General features: G+C 39.4%; 1 long non-coding RNA gene across 1 annotated transcript in view; it reads right to left on the reverse strand.

Annotated features, from left to right (window-relative positions):
- Positions 1-21,563, reverse strand: part of LOC143844239 (uncharacterized) — a 134,689-nt gene that overhangs the window by 18,383 nt on the left and 94,743 nt on the right. The window contains exons 2-3 of the long non-coding RNA XR_013233883.1: positions 20,878-20,963; positions 17,019-17,222 (exon numbers count right to left, since the gene is read on the reverse strand). This is a non-coding gene — a long non-coding RNA (uncharacterized LOC143844239). The remainder of the gene's footprint in view (positions 1-17,018; positions 17,223-20,877; positions 20,964-21,563) is intronic.

A 21,563-nucleotide genomic window follows, 5' to 3' on the forward strand; every position in this document is an offset into this window, starting at 1 on the left:
TGGAACTATGTCTCTTAGAGGAGCTAAGGAAATAAATGCAGAGAGTTTTACTGCAACAACAGATTTCAGGAAATATAAACTAACTACAGGCCTTCTAACAGCAAAGAGAGATTCAGGGTATATCTAGCAGGCAGTAGTGAATCACAGCTATGGGCAGGGAAAACAGCAGAAGCAGTCAGAAACAGTAGACAGTAGAAAACATGCATTACAGCTCTCCCTAATAGCACATGGAGAAAACATAACTTATGTCAATATTTATATCGATCAGATTGGCCATATGCCATCATTTCTCCAACAATGTCATGTCAAAAAAAAATGGTTTTGGAGATAGGCTACCTAGCTTCACCACAAAATGGTCCCAATCCAAATCACACTGAAAACTCAGTTCCTAGCACAGAACTCATCTTTCAACTGGACCTTGGGACAGACTTGGGGAAAATATAGTAAGAATGTGATTAGGCCCTCTTAGATGGGGTGAGGGGAAGATTTTTAATTGCCAACAACACCATCTAGAACACAACACAATCTCTACACAATAAGGTAAGTCTCTGAAAAGGCAAAACCACTGCCATTCTATCAGAGGTCATATTCTCCTTTCTGACTTCTCATTCCCAGCTCTGGTTTTGTTTGGGTTTTTTGGTTCTTATTTCAGTGATCTCCAAACTGGTTGAACTTTTACTTCTGTCAATGACTAAATCTCAAGAGGAAAGTAAAGTAAACAAAACAATTCCAATATTACTTAGAGAAGTATGGAATTGTTTCTTTGTTTCTTTGTTTGGAAAGTTGGTGATTGACTGGAAAATTCAAGTTCCAGTGGGCTTAATAAATCATCTTGTGATCACTTTGATACTTGTCAGAAATGGAGCTGTAACCCCTCCCTTTAATAAAATAAATTAAATAAAATAATGCTGTATTGAAGATCTAGAGTATAAATTTGTCACAGTTGTGTACATTTCCATCTGAATTCCTCTAAATCCAAGATGTTAGAAAAGGAAGTGTTATTTACACAACATATCTAAGCATAAATGTACATAGCAAACTGTCAAATGTACAGCTAGGCCATTATGTGTTCAACAGCTTTAATTACTGAGTACTTCAAATGTTTCTTATATTATGCCATCTGGTACCAAGGAGCTTTAATGAATTTATAAACTTAATGGAATATGTCCTGCACATTCTGATTGCCTGAAAATTGGTTTTTATTCACCTGGAGATGGCAGATTTATCAATACAAAAACAACAACAGTACACTATCTTTTGCTTTGGGCTATTAAAGAGTCAACCACTAGTTTTTTTTTGTAATTATTGTCTAAATAATTGTATATTGGAAAGTAATAAAGTTTATAAATACAATACAACTTTTCCATGCCGTTTCAAGTAGTAGAGATTAGTTCTCATACAAGGTTTAATTGTTCTAACAAATCCATTTGAAGGGAAAAATCTGTTGCATTTCTTTTCTTTTGTCAGTCTGGAGAGGCTACATTTTTAAAAGATCATGTTTGACAGTAATTAAACTCACCAGATCGGTGCAATGTTTAGCAGTTGATAGAAGTTAACATGAAATGTTGCTAAAAATGGAAAACTTCTGCAGTTAAAAGAAAAATAAGCAAACTGTGCCTGTGAGATAAGGCATGTATCTTTCAAGTGTTTCTTACTTAAATGTAGAAGAAGCGTTGGTTCTTATATGCCGCTTTTCTCTACCCGAAGGAGGCTCAAAGTGGCTTACAGTCACCTTCCCTTTCCTCTCCCCACAACAGACACCCTGTGAGGTGGGTGAGGCTGAGAGAGCCCTGATATTCCTGCTCGGTCAGAACAGTTTTATCAGTGCCGTGGTGAGCCCAAGGTCACCCAGCTGCATGCAGGGGAGTGCAGAATCAAACCCAGCATGCCAGATTAGAAGTCCGCACTCCTAAACACTACACCAAGCTGGCTCTGTATTGGAGGACCAAGTAGTTTACAACATTAAAATTATAAAAAATAAAGCATTAAAGTATTAATTAAAATCCAGCATTAAAAACTGACTTAAATGAGACAGCTCTTCGCTCTGCGGGTATGAATCTACTGCTTGTCCCGGGCCTCCAGGAAATTTGCCTGGCCTCAACGCAGGCCAGGGCCTTTTTGGCCCTGGCCCTAACCTGGTGGAACAAGTTCCCAGAAGAGCTGAGGGCCCTGCAGGATTTGTCAGCTTTCTGCAGGGCCTGTAAGACAGAACTCTTCTGCCAAGCGTATGGTTGAGGCCAGGACAGAGTCCCAGCACTTCGATCAAGGATCCCCCCAAAGCTTACTAAGTCTGCTCCCACTCTCACAGAAAGACAACTTACCCACTAGGCTGAACAAGATGGGATGGGACAAGATGTATAACCACTGCTGCCTTGTTTTATTTTTGTTCTGTTTCTGATAAATTGGGAAGGTTTTTATTGGGGTTATATGTTTTTACTGTTTTATGATGTAAACCACCATGAGCCCTTTTGGAGAGCGGTGGTCTATAAATCGAAGAATAAATTAAAAAATAAATAAAACATGAGATTTAATTCTTCATTTAATTCTTCATTTCTTCACACAGGAAAGCACTTGCCCGCTGACTCAAGCACACTATAACTAAAACCTGTACATAGACTGACGCCACCCTGAGGAATGCTGGTGGGTAAAAAAAATGTATTGAGGTTGCTATGACCCTATGTTCATGCTAACTTTTCTTCTGAAAGATTCATCCTAACTTGAACTGATTCATCATTATGACATCTTTAAGCATGACAAGATATCATTATGTGGTGTTCCAGTTCACCTAATCAAGATTATTAATTTAATTGTTTTGTTCTATCATTTCTCCCACTAATATTCTCATCCATGTAAAGCTGTATTATGTAGGTTACAGATATATGAAAAGAAATGGAAGCTGTGGCTAAAATTTCATTCAGTTATTGCTCAGTGCATTTAGCTATATTTCTGCAACCTCACAAAATCTTTTCCCCTGCATGGAATATCTATCTTCACTTGAAGGAAGGAACACAGTACCAAAAAGAAGACAACAATTGTAGCTGGGATAAGGATGACTCCATCTTTTGATGCCCTGCCCTCAATACAAGTTGCTTGTCAATAATATATAATAATAATCTCTGATTCAAGTGGATAGCCATGTTGGCATGGAGTAGCATAACAAATGTTGAGTTCAATGGCACCATTCAGACCAACAAATATTTATTCAAGATGCTTTTGTATGCATGCACACTTCTTCAGACAATGGAACAGGGATCATAGGGAGTACAGATAAGAGGAGGAAACATATTAGTAGCAAATATTCAACAAGGATATTGGTTTCTTATCTCACTATGTATGCTAACCTCATTCAACTCTTATAGCCACATTCCTTATAATCCCCTTTTATTTTATTTGGGACAATGAGATGTAAGTAAGTATGTAATGCTATTTGGAATCTAACTCTCTCCCCTCAGAATAACAAACTCAGCAGGGCTTGTGGGTTTGCCTCCAGGTTTGGGTGAAGAAGAAGAAGAAGAAGAGTTGGTTCTTATATGCTGCTTTTCTCTACCCGAAGGAGGCTCAAAGTGGCTTACAGTCGCCTTCCCTTTCCTCTCCCCACAACAGACACCCTGTGAGGTGGGTGAGGCTGAGAGAGCCCTGATATCACTGCTCGGTTAGAACAGTTTTATCAATGCCATGGCAAGCCCAAGATCACCCAGTTGGCTGCATGTGGGGGAATGCAGAATCGAACCCGGCATGCCAGATTAGAAGTCCGCACTCCTAACCACAACACCAAACTGGGTGGAGATGGATGGGGCTAAGAACAAGTCACTTTTAAATTACTTCATTTCACAACTGGGAAAGTATCTGCCATTAATCACTAATTTTGGATTTTTATTGCCCCAATGTTTTTGTGAATGACAATTGAACCTAAAGGACTGCTTTTCTAGCAAAGAATTATTATATTACATATTTGGACTTATGATGCTATTTACTAATTTGCTACTAATATACTTTCTGCTTACATCTTTACTCTTATGATCCCTGTTCCATTGTCTGAGGAAGTGTGCATGCACATGAAAGCTCACACTTTGAATAAATCTTTGTCAGTGCCATTGGATGCAAATTTTGTAATAATTTGTGTGATATACCTTTCTTATTTATTTATTTTAAACATGGTATGTTGCCTTTTTTACACAGCTTAGAGCACAAGGCGTCTGTCAAGACCCAAGGCTACTCTCTCATAGGAGACAAGACAACTGAGACATTCTTCATAGAAAGGAGTTCAGAGTTGTTTGTTATATCCAAGAGGAAACATCTGGAAGTATCATGATACTATTGCTAAGAATGACTGGCTTGACTAGTCTTAGGATACATATAGACACTCCTCTGCCCCCACCAATGCATCACCATTTGCTGTTCCCATGGATGAAAAGCTTTCATTTTCAAAGGACAATCAGAACAAAGCAAACTCTACATTTTTACATCTAGTGTCCAAAAGGTGGCCAGAACTATTTGCTATAGTCATAACACGCAAAATAAGAGAAGGCATTGTGGAGGACACTCTCTACTCCCTGGCAACAGACTATGGAGTGTGAGACCAATTTTTTGGATAGGGATGGTTTAGAAACATCAAAATAAACTAACAAAATAGATAAAATGTGTGCTGAGAACCATATGAGGAGAAGGGGGAGGGAAAACAAGAGTTGAGCCCAATAACTCCTAGTACTTTGGTTCACTTCTTCCTTGGATTCATGGCATATAGTAGTGGAGAACATGACAGCTATGAGCCTTAAGCAGTTACATTAAAACAAGGTTCCAAAACTGCATAGTATAAAACAATTAGAAGCAACTGTCAAACAAAACACAAACAATTAAATAAAATAATTTATTTATAGAAAATAGTTTCTAGAAAATATTTATTTATGTAGAAAAAGTTTATGCCACCTCTCCAGGAACCTGTCTCAGGCAGTTTACAACATAAAAATTATAAAAATAAAGCATTAAAATATTAATTAAAACCCAGCATGAAAAACATAGCCCAAAATAAATATTTTCTTCTTATTTGAAGCTCTATGGCTATCCCACTCTGCCACATTACACTTTGATGCTGGCTCAATCATGGGACTTGAGGAAAGAGCAAGATCAGATCACTTCCTTAAATTATACTACTGAACAAAAGAACCTTTTGAGGGTTCAAAAATAAACAAAATATTTCATTAAACATTGAAGGGAAAAGGTAAGGTAGAATCAGCATATAATGTTTATGATTAATCAAGAATATTAAGCCAAAGACTCCTTAGCTGAGTACGCACATCCATTACATCCTACTTGCTGTTATAAGGGTACTTTGGGGAGTCCTCATCAAGGGATACCTGGTCTGCTGTCTTTTACAAATTGAACTGTATTTTCCTGGTTTTTGCCTATCTTTATGCAAAATTTAGACATATGTTCTCTTTTGGTTAATGGGTTTGTACTACAAATATGTGAGAGGGGCTGATGGGATGGAAGCAGTTTTGATCAATGAGTATCACAAGACAAGTTTAGTTTTGTAGGATTTTGCATATAGATGGATGTATATGATCTAAGCTTGGGGTAGTGAAGCAGTTGCTTTGTACATTTGATGTTGTTGATATAGGAATTGTGCTGATGTGTGAATGGCACAGAATGAGCATGAGGGCATAGTGAGCTGGAAATGTAGGATACATTTGCACATTTCTTCAAACAGCATTGATTTCCTTATGGAAATAATGTGATTCAATCTGTATGAGAGAGAAATCCCTTTGATATCCAGGGTAATGAAGTCAGCACACTATATATGATCTCTCCCATTATAAGCACCAAATTATGGCAACAATTTCCTTGGCAACTAATAGACTGGTAAATAAACATTGATGTTGTGATGAATGGTTGACATATTATTCATCCTGGACAAATGACCTCTTTTTTAAAAATGAGATGCTCTAAAGCTAGCACATTACAAAAAGCTTTTATGCGCAATTACCTGAGATGTGGCTGGTAATGCTTTAAAATAATTAATTTGACTCTCTGTGTAGTGTCCACTCTTCACCTAATAATATTAGCTAACCCATTTTTGTACAGTGTTATCTTTGCTCTCTCACATGCATTATGTTTGTATCTAAAGAAATGAATACAAGAAGCCAGTTTTGGGCAAAAATAATTCAGCCAGCAAGAATAAAAAAAGATTTTCAGTGCAGCTTCACATTTCTTTTTTTGATCCAACTACCTAACCAGATATCTAAATTATATTGACCTACTGTAGTAACAAAAGGAACAGAGCCTGGGTTTCGATAATTTCTAGTACAACCACTTGTTTTATATGCAGTACAAACTATTCCTGACATGACAATGAATTAAGACCAGCTTGATTTCCAGAGCCTGCTTTCAGTTTTGTACATGTAGAATTTAGACACAATAGACTTCTTTGTATGATGGGGGAGGTATTATTTAGCAACATTAAAGACATCTGTTTGTTTACATTTATAGACATTTTAACCATTTTGCTGTTCTCTTTTCTCAATTACAGAGGTTACAGAATCTGGGGTATTTTTTGTTTGATTTGTTTTTTCTCTCCTTTTTCTTTGGTTTACTGACTAATACAGAGTTTTGTAACTTAGTAATAATATGAGAAATGAATTAACATAACAATGAAATGCTCTGTTGTAACCTTAACTAAGAAGTCTAGAAAACACATATTTGTTTAAATGGGATTTTGGGTGGAGGGAATCCAAAAGTTAATTTGTTTCTGTCACAGCAATCAATGAGGATATAGTTTCTTATTCCTTTGATCACAGAACACACGAGGGTCTATCCAGGGTCAGCAAACTCTAGCAAGAAGGTATTTTCCCAATTACTTCAAAGTTAATTACAATTCTCTGTAATTTCCTCTGTATGATCTTGAATGCATTTTAAGTATGTTTAGTGATTTCAAGAGACTTAGTATTTTTGGTGTATTGTTTGTTCAAAAGAGTTTATAAAACCAGCATTTTTGATACTTTCTGCCTTCCATACTCATTTATCTGCTGATCAAGGGCATTGAGAACTATAAGAAGACTCTGGTCAATGATCTCCTCCTACCCCATCTGAACAGTATTTGAAGGTGGCTTGTTTGTGATTATTGTTGAGTGGGCTGAGCTTCCTCAGTGAAAGAATCCCGTGTATCTTAGACCACAGCTTGAAAAACACTGTTATAAACTACAGATATGTTTCTTTTTGGATTACTTCTGACATGCTGGTAAAATATCATCCTATCTTCCTGTTTTGGTTGTGTGAATCCTTTCTTGAGATCATAGTGAACCATGTTTCTATGCTTTTATCTTATAGAATCTTGCAAAGAGAGTCATGAAAAGAAAAGATTGGGAAAACTGCATGCATTGCTGGGAAGTCTTTGCAACAGCATGTCTGGTAGCTGATGAGATTGCCACATTTCAAACTGATCTGCAATTTGATATGTCCATTGTGGGGGTTTGGGTGTCAAAGCTTGAGTGATGTTTGCACAGAAGTTCTAGGGCTTCATGTTGATATTTTTGTTTCAGGTATATTCTTCAATATTATATATTTACAAGGGGGGGCATGAGAAACTCCTTGGCAGAATGGGGATGCCTGCCAACAGTGGTGACCTGCTGATACCCCATTTGTTCAGCCCCCCTTCCTACTGCTGCCACCACCACTGCTCTGCCCTCCTGACTCATCTCATTTGCTCCTCCTCCCTAGCCCATCTTTCTCTATTACTGCCACCAGGGGAGTAAGGGGCAGTGATAGCTTTTGCTTCTCCCCAGTTCTCCTCCCCTGCCTTCTTGCAGAATCACTTGCCTTGTCAGTGGGAGGAAGTGTCTGCTTCCTCAACCTCTTTTTCTGCCCACCTTTAGTGTTATAGCTTTGGTGGTGGAGGGAGTAAGCCCCCCCACCCTTAGATGCCTGTTATGATGGTGGTTTGCACTTGCAAAGACAACTATTGTAAATGTGGGGGTTTTGTAATCCCCTCACCTTTTAAAAAAGTATAATATTTTCATGCAAACTTGGATTTCCCCTCTAGGTTTGTTGAAACATTTCCCTCCCTTGTAAATGGCCATATCCACATGCTGAGAATTAGATATATTGATTTATTAAAACATTTAAATCTCATATTTCCTCATGGTTTAAGGCAGGCTACAAACCACAATTTAAAACATACAGAATGCAGTTTAAAAAATCCAAATACTTCCCTCCCCAATAAAGATCCTTGCAGAGGGAAGAGCCCATGTGAAACATTTCTAGAGATGGGAGCCCTCAGGGAGGCCATTCCACAGACAGAAATGGCATGGGCTCTTGTGGATGCCAGATATACTGCCTTAAGCCACAGAACAGCTAATTGGGGACAGCTTGAGGTTCATAGATTGTGAATGGGAACATATGAGAAGAGATAGTCCTGTGTCATGAAGGGCCTTAAAGTTCATAACTGGAACACTGAACTGAACTTACAAACAAACCAGCAGCCAATGCAGCTGTTTTAAACTTAGTGAGATACTGGTTAGCCTCTGACCATAACCTGGCTGTTATATTATGAACCAATAGTAGTTATCTTCAAGGGCATCCCAATATAGATTCAAACACAAAGGGCAAGCTATGAGCATATTGTAATCCATATGTGAAATTACAAAACCGTGGGGTAGAATGACCAAATTGGTTGAGTCTTAGAAAGGAGATTGTTGGTGTACCAAGTACAGGTGATAGAAGGCTCTCCTGCTTTTAAACAACAAGGCTGGATTCATTAATATCCCTGATGCTCCTCTGTCACTACAGGCTCTGTCACTTTCCTTAGAAAAGGTAGTTTGGAAACTAGCCTATAATTGGCCAGCTCATTCATATCCAATGAGGGTTCTAGGAGGAGCCCCCTCAGCCCGCAAGATGTTAAGAATTTTAACCAGAGGTTCTAATATCTTTTCCTGGCATGATTTTAAAAAGCTTAATAGGCATTAATAAAAAAAAATGTGGTAGCTCAGACATTCCCAGGGATTCTGTCGACATCCATCTGTAAGATCATTCTGATTAGCTTTTAACTGTTAGCTGTTAACTGTTCCCATTGATCTAAGTAGGCTACACATTTCTGATGATAACTTTTTCCCTACTCAACTGGAATGAAATTCTCAGAGACTGTATCCATCACCTAGGGGATTCTCTTGCCTGCCAAATTCCAGGCAGATAAGAGAAAGCAACCACATTTTATAAACAATTAAAATTCTCACTTGTAGATGAGGCACTAAGAAGCATAAATCGATGTGTGAATTAGTTTCCAGGCATCCTTAAGTAGGGAAAATAAATGCCTTTCGTGGGGGGTCTATTTCTAAACAGAGCCAGAATATGTGGATAAGGCAGCCAAAACCATCCCATCTCCTTATTTCACTGTGATTGGTTGATTTCAGCATTTTTATTCTAGCCCAGCTGACTTCCAATTTTGAAGTCTCTATAGGAGTAAAATACTTTAAGCATGAGAGGAGGCCAAGATTTATCTCCCTTCACCCATCATATCCATTATTTGCTTAAACCTGGACAGCCCACTTTGTTGACATGTAAATAGAAGGTTATCTGTCTTTTTTTCCTCTACTATGGCAAATAGCATCTGGAGCAGGGTATTTCTATCAGGACAGAGCAGGTATGGCTATTTTTATGTAAAACTGTAGACATTGATCCTGAACCGGTAGTTCTCTCTCAGGCAGAGACTTACTTTTTTACTCATGACTGATCACTCATTTCTAATCTGATTTGGTGTGTTTCTACTGATTTATTGGAAGGGTAAACTTGCATTTCTATCTTCCCAATCTGTATAACCCTGCCAGCCAGAAAGCAATGTTTCTGTGCCCTTTATAATAGGTGGAAGTAGAACTTCACATAGCAAAGTCACTCACACAAATAGGAGAGAATCAGAAAGCAATCCTTAAGTAAATACACTAACTGGTGATAAATGCAAATGTTATGCACAGAAATATCAGTTGAGATGGTCTTTTAAAGACTGGACAATGAGTTGGAAGAAGGCCTAGGTTTAAACCCCGTTCATGCATGAAGCTTACTGAGTGAGCTACTCTTGCAGCTGCTTAACCCATCTCATAGACTTCTTGTCAGAATGAAGTAGATACTTCCTTAAACCTTTTAGAGGATAGACGGGATAAAAATGGGATAGATGAATATCTGCCGAGTCACTCTCTGCTTGCCTTGCTTCTTCTGTTGTGCAGAAGAATTAAAATTAGTGAGATGCCAAAACAATGGTTGGAACATTTCCTGTTGTTAAGAATGCTGGATATTATTGCAGCACAGTCAGATTATATTAATTATGATAAAGAATAGGCATGATATCAATCCAATGTTAATTAGTTATTTTGTGAACATAGATCCCCACTATATATGTGCCTTTATTTTTGCTCAGAAAAAAGGCTTATTTGGATACCAGCCAACATCTTTGTCCTAACCTATCAGAGACCAAACATAGCTATTGCATTCCCACTCATATGTCAGTCTCCATGTTCTTTCTTTAATTTTGTTTTTTCTTCATACTTTTCTTCAGTCCTAGTTTACTACCTTCACATGTGGATCTACTTGTATCTGCATGAAATCATGACCCTCCCACACTTTACACTTATGAAACAACAAATGTGACAGTGCTGTGTTGCATAGTACCCAGGAGTGGTTTAAAGATTTGTGGGGCCTGTGGCACCAGAAACAGTTTAACAATCCATAGGATCCTAGCAGAGCACAATTGTGGTAGGGGCAACCAGATTGGGGTGGAGGAAACCCCCACAGTGGAAAGAGATATCACTCCAAGTGTCCTTACAGCAGGAAAGGGAGGGGGGAGGAGAAGTGGCATGGCCCTGATCCATAGATGGATGGAAGGCTCTGTGCAGGGCCCCTGGAAGCATGGGGCCTATAACATGCGCTACATGGATAAACTGGCTCTGTTTAATACCCACGTCCACAGGTCATTGTGAGGACTAGGCTTTTCTTCATTATTTGAAGAAATGAAAGGCTTTTCTTCATTATTTAATGAACTGGAGTGCTATGAATGTGCCCTTCGTTAATATTTAATGAATTAACAAAGGTCCTTCAGAATGTATAAAATGTGGAACTCAATCCTTATTTATTAAACAACCACTCTCCACTACTGTAGTGTCATCCAAAAAGAGGTACTTTTCCAAGCAAATGAAAACAAAGCAATGGGTTTAGACAGGTATAATTCTGTTTAGCTTGACACTATTAAGAGCCACCTAGATGGTATATGTGATCGGGGCATGAAGCCTATTTACCTTGCTGTACAGCACCACATGCTGCTGTTAGTAGTCCCAAAGTGGAGTAAAAATGCCATTTTGTTTCAGGAAAACAGTATGGGAAGGAAGTCTAAAGTCCCTTCTCCTCCCATGCCATGAAACAATGAGACATAAGAACTTGTAGGAGCAATGCATCATACTTTAGTAATACTAATTAGAAACTCCTGTTGTCCATATCATTTTCCTGTTGTACTTTCTGTTGCAGTCCCAACCTGCCTGAAATGAGAGAAAAATACACTCTAAAGCTGCTATGTTAAGCAACTGGTGGCACATACATCTCTTCATACTGTCTTTCTAAAGCATATATTGTTTATTAACTATGAGAAAATATCTGTAAGATAACACCCTTGAAAAATGCAACTTATATAGAGCTGGTATAACAAAACGGTGGGTTGGAGAAAATTTAATAGCTTTTTCACTTAAAATGGGGGGCATCAAAAATATTAACTCGCAGCGTTATCTATTACTGTACCTATTTTTTGCTTGGTCAGTTTTGGCAAAATTCACTTTTTCTCTGCAATTCTGCTCTGAGTGAATTCTCATAAACCAATTCCAGGGACACACATTGCTTGTTTATGCTGCTACATTCAGGGCATGTCAATGGAAGAGTAACTTGAAGGGGGACTGATTCTTCCCATTCTGCATGCTAGAGTATTTGAACACCTAGTAAAAACTGATATGGTATACTAGAATTAGTGTAGTCTTTTTGAACATCAGAATAACATACCACAGGTGAACCTGAAACACATTATTGATCCATGCACCAGATAATGGCTTATGTACACTGAGATATGCAATGATGTGCACTGCTCAGTGTAAGTTTCTTTCTTACAGCAGCTTACACGTTTGGTTGAATGTCATTCTCTTGCAGCTGAGGATATTTTATTGCTAAGCAGAGCAATCTTATGCCAGATTTTTAAACAGATAGAACTAGCTGGAATTCTATCTTTCCTGAGCAGCAACGTCAAAGTCACAACAAAAATCACGGATAATTATAGATCACAGCAAAACCAACAACCACCTCAATAGCATCTTTAACCATTCCATTACCACGCACAAATTACATGGCTTTTCACCCCACATCATCAATGAATGAAATGCCCACAATGACATCAGGTATACTGTGATGATGCCACAGAAACCATTCAACACTGAATGTACAAATACTCAGCCAGGCAGAGCTCACAGAATCCCCACCAACACCTTCTCCAACCAATTGCTTACAGTGTAGCACAAAACAGCAACAAGAAACTGGACGCCTTCATATAGGTTCAAATCCCCTGACAAGTAGCAAGCAAACCTATTGATAGGGAAAATGGCAATACCTCGGCTCAGGTAGCCAAGACAGATCTACTAGCTTATGAAACAGATCTACTAGCTTAATATGAGGTGTGAATCTTATATGTTACAACATGTTGAAGGAATGAAATCAGCCCTGAAATGGCTTTTTGCTATTTTTACAGTAAATGTAGATAAATGATGTTATTAAGAACTTGTTAATTTCCTATAGATACAACAAACTGATTTGCAAAACAACAACAACAACAATAACAACAACAACAAAAACCCAGTAATGTTAGAAAGACTATGGTGAATTTAAATCACCCATGTTTTGTGTTAATGATTATGCTTGCATACCAAAAAAAGAAAAGAAAAATAAAATTGTTGTTAAAAAATTGCAACAGACAAATTAGTATATAATGCCACCTACACTATATATTTGTAAACATAAATATGTCCATAGATCTGCCTGGTTTTGATGCAGAAATATACAATTACATACAACACATGTGTTGCTACCCAAATTAGAATGATTCCTGAATTTAGATGGTGGAATTATTGAATTCGAGAAGACTTGGCAAGAGGGATCTCCACCTATGTATACCAAGGTTATTCCCCAGAAATCTCCCAGAGACCAGTATGAAATAACAGAAAATTACTTTTATTGGAAAACAAATCAAAATAAACTAGCACACTTGCACACAAATTAAGCTAATCATACACACGAGAGAAAAAACAAAACTGAGATGGAATGATAGATGAGTATAAGGGGAAAGAAAGCTATAGATACCTGCATGACACGCAAAAGTCCAAGGTAAAGTGGCCAGCATTTCTAGATGAAAATCCTACAAGCATGCAGGGATTTGTTTACTGGATTCAAGAATACACACATAGTTGAAGGAAAAGCAGGCCAAATGGAAGTTGAGCCTTCACTAAGATATTGTGTTTGCCCATCCTATAAGCTAGAAAATTAGAGAGGAATATAGATAATGTAGATAACCTCCAGTGGCTTATGATAAAATGTTACTTTGTTGACTGGCAGGTGGCGACTATCCCAGCAACGACACAACTCCAGCTTTTTGGCAAATAACTTGGCCACAGCCATTTATTAACAAACAACCCCAATGTAGGGTTGGCCCTATGCAGGTATGGGAGCCTGACCCCATCAGACGTCCAACTGCCTCCTATGAACCGTAGTGCTCTGGCTCCACGCTTCACTCCCAGCCGGGAGGATGGGACGCCTTCCACCGCGGAATCCAGGGAAGCGGCTGCAAGGGACCCAATGGGTGTTCGCCTCCATTGGTGTCCCCCTGCCACTTGGCCCCTGGGCCCCTGGCCTCCCAGCCGGGTAGGCCGCACCCGGGTAACTGCCGGTCTCCTTACTGAGACCCCCACCTCAGGGAGTCCCAGACAGGCTCCCTGCCAACAGGCTCCCTACCTAGCATCTGCAGTTGTGACAATGAAGTTCCCATAACCAAAAACAGGGAGGGTGGGAGGTTGTCTGTTCCAGGCAGCGGCTGGCACGAAGAGGGTGGGTGCGCATGCACCCGACCTATTTAAGGCCAGGCGCCCCGCCCCTCTTCAGCCGCATATCAGTGCAGCCTGATGACACCACTGGGAGCCGTGTCACTGCTGGGTGCCCCCGCGGCGTCAACAGCGGCCGCACCGAGCCGTGGTCGCTATTTATGATTAGTGCTTCTGTGGCATACTAATAAAGTGCAGATGCAGAATTCATTAGGATTCATGTAGGTTTCATGCATGTTTGACCTCTTGGCATTATTTTTAGGGGAATGATGACAAGAACATAAATCATAGTCATAGAATATTCCCACCCAGACTAGAAATAGGCATAGCCAATAGTCTGAACAAGTGATGTCACTTTGTTCCACTGAACGCTCCAAATATGGATTGAACCACTCCTTGTTCTTGATGAAGACTTAACAGAAGATGCTGAATGGGTCACTGGAAGAATATCATTCCTTGATTTATATCATAGTAGACATCTATGAGGATTTATTTTACATTGTTCTACACCAGCCTTTTTCAACCTTTTGATCATGGAGGAGCCCCTGAGATAATTTTTCAGACTTCAAGGAGCCCTGGAAGTGATGTCATCTGGCCTTGCCCACTGCTACACGCCCAGAAGTGACATGACTAACTGTACCCTTAGACCTCCTTTTGCTCACTCCCCCCACCTTTACCTTATGTAGGTCAGAAAGAAGAGTAGGAGCTGAGAAGACAGTCCAGACCCCACCATACCATGCTACTTCAGAACTGCTACACACCCCTTTCAGAGCTCCCAAGGACCCCCAGGGGTCCATGGACCCCTGGTTGGGAATCCCTGTTCTACACTAATGCACTAATAGTATGGTATCATTTTTTCTTGTCCTCAGGGAGCACTGGTGACTGAGAGTTATCTAGGCATAACTTAGAGGTAAAACTATGCAGAAGGGAGGAATAAATGTACAAGTAAGAACAGCAAATGAGCCTAGGCATGCATTGTGGTCCTGCTCAAGAAGAAAGAACCTTCCTTTCCCATGCACTTTAGAAAGAGAGAGAGAGAGAGAGAGAGAGAGAGAGAGAGAGAGAGAGAGCACTAGGCTATGGTTTATGAGTCACATGGAGCTTCTAGGCAATTCAAATATGGCAACAAGCAGCAAAAGAAAATTAAAATTCTAAAGCAATTGTTACTGAACATTTACTGCACATAAGATAATAATAATCATTATTTGTTCTGATTTAGATTATAATGTAATCCAGTCATTGACATTATCTTGATTGACTAGCAGGAGGGCAGTCTTTTGGCTGGAAGATGTAACACTCATGGCCACAACTTTTACTAACCTTAACAATGGATGGTTGGTACAGCATGAGAAATGGAGCCTAACCTAACTGTCCACCAATTGTAAAAAACCCATGAACTCTAGAGGCACCCTGAGAGTCTACTGCAGTTCCCTGGGGAAGCTACCTGTGGAGGGACCAAAGGGAGCAAACCTCCTTGGCTGACCCCTCAGGTCACTTGGCCAAAATGAGCACATGTGCCTTGCCCACCGGGTTGGCTTTGCTCATTATTTGCCACCTCTTAGGGAGGCCCCGCATCTCCAGGAGTCCAGTCACACATCAAGCTCTCTGCTAACAGGCTCCTTCTCATGTGAAAACCCGCTGCTGTAATGAACTTCAACATGCAATATAACTAAGCAATTAACACTCAATATCATAACCAACTTTTAATATAGGGTGGATGCGAAGGAAGCTGTTCCCACGGCAAGTCAGGTGAAGAGGCTGGGTCCCACACACGTGGTGCCTTATATAGGCACCATACGACCCACCTCCATCCCCTACCGATGCATGTGCTATGGACTTGCAGTGTGCCCAGTCTGAAGGGGCTGCTGGGTTGTTCATGTCCCATTCCCAGCTGACCCTTCATCTCATCAACAGGCAACTGCTTGTTAAATGGCTGCACATTGAAAATGTACAGAAATTTAAAAACGAACTGGAGTAAAAGAATGCTTTTATGGCACAGAAGGAAGGCCTGGAGGATCATTGTTCATGAGGTCGCGATGGGTTGGACATGACTTTGCACCTAACAACAACATACTAATGCCACTGGGAAAGTTGCCAACAATGCTTAGGTTTATAAGAATACACGTTTAATCCTTTGGATTATAAATGTCATCAATATGAACTAATGTGAACTAATATTTACTAATAGCCTCAAGCCAATGTTTCTTTGTTTTGATCTTTCCTCCATCAATGCTTGTGCTTGTGGCCCTCTAGAAGAATCAAAATAGTTTCAAAAATAAACTTGAAGAATGAGTTAAATATTTCAAAAGATTATTCTCCTTCAATGATGTTCATTTTATAAGTAAGTGAAAGTGCTAAATCCCTATTGACTGTCTCTGCAACAGGTCCTCAATTGCAAAAACAATGATTTAGTAAGTGACCCCATGTGAAATTGTCTTTACCTAAATATCATTTAGGTAAAACACCTTTTTTTGGAAAGCAAGACTGATTTCAGATCTCAGAAAATTGGAAGAAATGTATGGGAACTTAAGTCACCCTATTCCTGATCTGGCAATTTGTATCTACTACCCACACACACAAAAGACTTTTCTTATTAAGAAAATATGGAAGAAAGAGTTTCTGCAGAAAATCTGTAACCATGAAGCCTATTGAAAAGTAAAAAGATTATTACATGCTTCCATCTCAAGGGAGGGACTATCTGGCAGAAGCATAGATTAGGTATTTTTTGAATGACTTTAAAATGATGTAGGTTCCAGTACAATGATTTTAGCTGTAATATAGAGAAATTTAGATAAATTATATTTAAATCAGAGAGAGACAAGTGTTTACTTTTGCAAAATATACGGGTTCTTAACTTTTTCTACATTGTGGTTGGTCATTATTGAAGAGCAACTACTCATTACTGAAGAAAAAGTCTACCTGGAATGAAGGAAGAGGAAGCAAACTCTTGTCTGTGTTTACTGAGATGGGAAAGCTGCACAAAAGTGTGTGATAATAAGGTATGCCGACACATTTGTGTCACCATAGAAACATATGACCATTCACAACTGCCCTCGTCTCTGACAGAAATGGTGTATGCTCATCCTTCTTCAGTGATAGGCAAAGGTGTGTGTCCATGGAAACCTGAAAAAGAAAACATGAAATGACAAAGTGACTAAAATTCCTCTTAGCAACACTAGCAGCAAACAGACACATTTCTTATCAACTTCTTTCTCTGTGTGTGAATAGCCCAGCATTGTGTCAAGAAATTCAATATATAAAATTTCTGCTTTTCCTGACATACTTTTTCTTTGTGACAAGCTCCTCAGTAGGAAGGGATTCCAAAAATATATTTCTGATCTGGTAACTTTTGACATTATTTCTTTGAATCTGTTGATAAATGTAGTGTCTCATCATTCTAGAGGGCAAGACACCAAACATCCAATAATCAATTGCTTAAATTTGAAGGCAATAGTAGGTTCATGTCTACTAATACCATGCTCTAGACACAAATGCATGGAGTGACTCATTGGTGAGGGAGAAGATAGAAAAACTCTGCATTAGCATATTTCCCAAAATGTATTTGCTTAACCATGACACTAAAAATTGAGGTTCTATGCATCACATTCCCACAAGGATAATTCCTGTTAAAAATAACTCTTTGTGTGATGCATCCTGTGACAGGAACTATCTTTACCATAGAGTTAGTGAGATAGATAGGAACACTGACCACTCACCTTTCTTATCTCATTGACCTGTCCCTACAGTGTTAAGTTCCTGTTTCCTGCTTCTTCTTTCTCTTCTTCTCCATCCTTCAGACCTGCACCATGTTGGGTACAGAGATGCCTCCTGAATTTCTCCCCATCCAGATGTTTAGACTAGAATAGGAATCTACTGTTTACCTTTTTATGTGTAGTATTAAGTATACTAATAAATAGTCCTTATATTTGTTAAGTACAACCTTGGAGAACATGTTTTATTTGTTTGTTTGTTGTTTTCTGACCATATGCACACAGTTGCAGGCTGTGCTTATCAGCCAAGCCAGACATTCTGCTAACTTTCAGGATATTAAGACTTTACCACAAAATCTACCTATTAATATCCTTCAATTTCACTCATATTCCTAGAATATATTCTTTAAACCAGCTGAAATACAATCTGATTCAGTAAATATATTATCCGTCCATGTTTTACTCTCTCTCTGTCATAAACCCCGATTCATGCCTGTTTAGTTTCATTTCCTGAAGCCTGGCAAGGCCACGGGTTGTAAAACGGTAAATCTGTCCTTAGGCTCCAAGACTCCCTTACTTTCTCAGCGGGATGTCTCCTTCCTTTCGCTTTATCACTCCCTTCCCGCGACCTTGCATAGACAGGATAGACTCAACAGAAATATAGCTGTAGAGATTAGACTCTGGCCATCTGGCAGCTTGTGAACCTATGCACCTTTAGTGCCCTTAGCTCTCCCACCTAATTGTACCCCTCCCTTATTGAGAGAACCCTATATCTGTTCTGAAGGGTCTATTGTTCCTTGTTACTGTCACGATCTTTGCTTAGGAGATCTTGGCTTGCTTTAGCTATTATGTAGACTCTGTTCAATAAAGAATGAGGTGGCTGGATGGAGTCACTGAAGCAATAGGTGCAAACTTAAATGGACTCCGGGGAATGGTAGAGGACAGAAAGGCCTGGAGGATCATTGTCCATGGGGTCGCGATGGGCCGGACACGACTTCGCACCTAATGACAACAACAATTCACTCTCTGGGGCTCCACCCATCTCCTTAGACCTCCACTTTTCATGGTCTCCTGTTCTATCTACCAGTTAGAACAGAATCTTTGTTCTATCTCTCCAGAATCTGTAGCCTTGTCAAAGAGAGAATATGAATCACATTTAGCTCTTTCCTGCCATCCAGGGATGAACTGATACATGTCAGTATGATTACATTATATTATATTCTGCATTTTTTTAAAGTATGTATTATTGAAGAAGGCCCTTGAGGCCAAAATGTGTATTGTCTTGTGTTGGTAATTTGACATGTTCATCAGCTTTGTATAGGAAGTTTTTATAGCTTATGTAAAGCTTGTTACCTTTCAAGAGCCTTTTGTGGCGCAGGGTGGTAAGTCAGCCAACATGCTGTCTGAAGCTCTGGCCATGAGGCTGGGAGTTTGATCCCAGCATCCGGCTCAAGGTTGACTCAGCCTTCCATCCTTCCAAGGTCAGTAAAATGAGTACCTAGCTTGCTGGGGGTAAATGGTAATGACTGGGGAAGGGAATGGCAAACCACCCCGTATTGAGTCTGCCATGAAAACGCTAGAGGACATCACCTCAAGGGTCAGACATGACTCGGTCATACCTTTACCTTTATCTTTATCTCATCCCAATAAATATGTCCCCAGAAGACCCTTGCACTCAGCCAGAATGAACAAGCTAGTGGTCTTTAGTCCCAAAGAAATTAGGCTGTCTTTGGCTAGACTTTTCAGCCCTGGCTTCTGCCTGGTAGAAGGAGCTCCCAGGAAATGTCAGGGCCCTGTTGGAGCTCACTAAGTTCCACAGTGCCTATAAAATGGAGCTCTTCCCCCAGGCCTATGGTTGAGGCCAGTAAAATAGCTAACATCTAATTTGACCTCCCTCCTATATCGCACCCTGTCCAGGGTTCTAAGATTCTGGCTTCAGACTTCAGGTTTAAGATTTTATAATTTTTAGCATGATTTTAATGTAATGGATCTGTATTTCTATGTATATGTTGGTTGAGGCTGGGCTAGTTAAGATCTGGGCTCCCCCACCCTTGAGCAAATAAGATTGGTGTGGCTTCCTTAACCCTCCATATGGTGTCATCTGTCTGTTGAGCTTGGGGGGGGGGAGGGGTTGGCCACTGCTGTCTGGAATTGGTTGTTTTAGATGTTATGGTTTTATTAAGGGTTTAAATGTGAGGTTTTTACACTGTTAGCTGCCACAAGCCAGGTCCTAGGAGTGGCGGGATAGAAGTTGAATCATCAAATAAATAAATAAATCTGTCTTCTACATCATTTATAAACCATATTTGCTTACCAGTGTTTCACAAATGCTGGGTAACTTTACCAAGCCGCTCATACATAAAGTGCAGCTTTTATGCAATAAAAAACAAACAAACAAATGAGTGAATAAACAAAAAAAATGAACAAATGAATGAATGAATATGTTGTCTGTTGCCCTGAGTCTGCCTTTAGTGGAGAAGGTAGGTCATAAGTTCAAAGAAATAATTTTTTTAATGGATCAGCTGTTTGGTGGCTTTTTAAATGCCTCTTGTCTTCACAGGAATGCCTCCAGAGCTGCCAGAAAGCTGATCCTCATAGATCAGTTGTCTGGTATTTCATCCAAATCAGTGCAAGATTCCTGAACTGACCAAACTTGATTAACTATAATGAATTAGTGATTTGGTTGACTCGAGTTGTACCAAATCAGAAACCCCCAAATCTGAAAGTACCAATTTCTCCCCTCCACAACCCTAGTGTTACCAATCTGTTCTACTTATCATGAGCAATGTTCTGTTTTCCTTCAATCCATAATTCTAGCCTAACTAGGTTAAGGATTAGCCTTTCTTATAGTGTAATAACACAAAGTCAAAAAAAGAAAAAGAAATAGTCCACTACATTGTCAATAATGGATGACCCAAAGTGACAAGCTAATCCCATATTGCCTTTAGAGAGTCAATTTACTTCAAATAGCCACAGGAAAGGCAGGAAGATTTTTTAAAAAGGCTTGCCCATACCCATTCTTCCACAGGCTGGGCAATTGATAACCTCAAACCAATCAGTTTCTGTACCTTATATGAATTTGAAGAAGAGACTTGGGCACTAGCATCTCTTGCTCCAATGGCCACAAGTGAATTTAAAGTAAAACTGGATGACCCTGAAACAAACAAACAAAAAAAAAAATCAGGCCTCAGGGAAACAGTGACTTCAAGAGATACAAATATATAACAAACTGGAAGATTTTAATGGATCACTTAAATATATCAAAATGACAATTTTTTCATCTGATTTTTTAAAAAATTGTAATGTTATATGCACATTATACATAGACCATCACAGAAGTCCTGATGCCACAGCCTCTCTGCTTGATGTATACAAAGAGAGACAAGAAAAGGTCAGCTTACATGTCAAGCTCAAGCAAACCTTCCTACCACTTGTCAGCCCAGGTGTGAGAAGACTGACATGTTCATCTTTACCACATTAACATCCATTGCAGCCTTCCTCAAGACAATCCAAGAAGCTTTGTGAGTGTATGTGACAACTTAGAAAATATTTATCAACTTCAGTTGTCATCCTGAACATGATATATATTTTATAGACGAAAAGTGATGTACTCCAGTAACTGGCACAGCAAACCATGCAGACAGCAGGGGGGGGGGGGCACTTCCTCCATACAAGAACTGGGACTCTAGCTTATCAATCAAATGTATCATTTTAGTTGCTTCCATGTCTACAAAGCCTTTGTACCCAAAGGGTT

Source organism: Paroedura picta, chromosome 9 (assembly GCF_049243985.1).
Source record: "Paroedura picta isolate Pp20150507F chromosome 9, Ppicta_v3.0, whole genome shotgun sequence".
Taxonomy (NCBI): Eukaryota; Metazoa; Chordata; class Lepidosauria; order Squamata; family Gekkonidae; genus Paroedura; species Paroedura picta.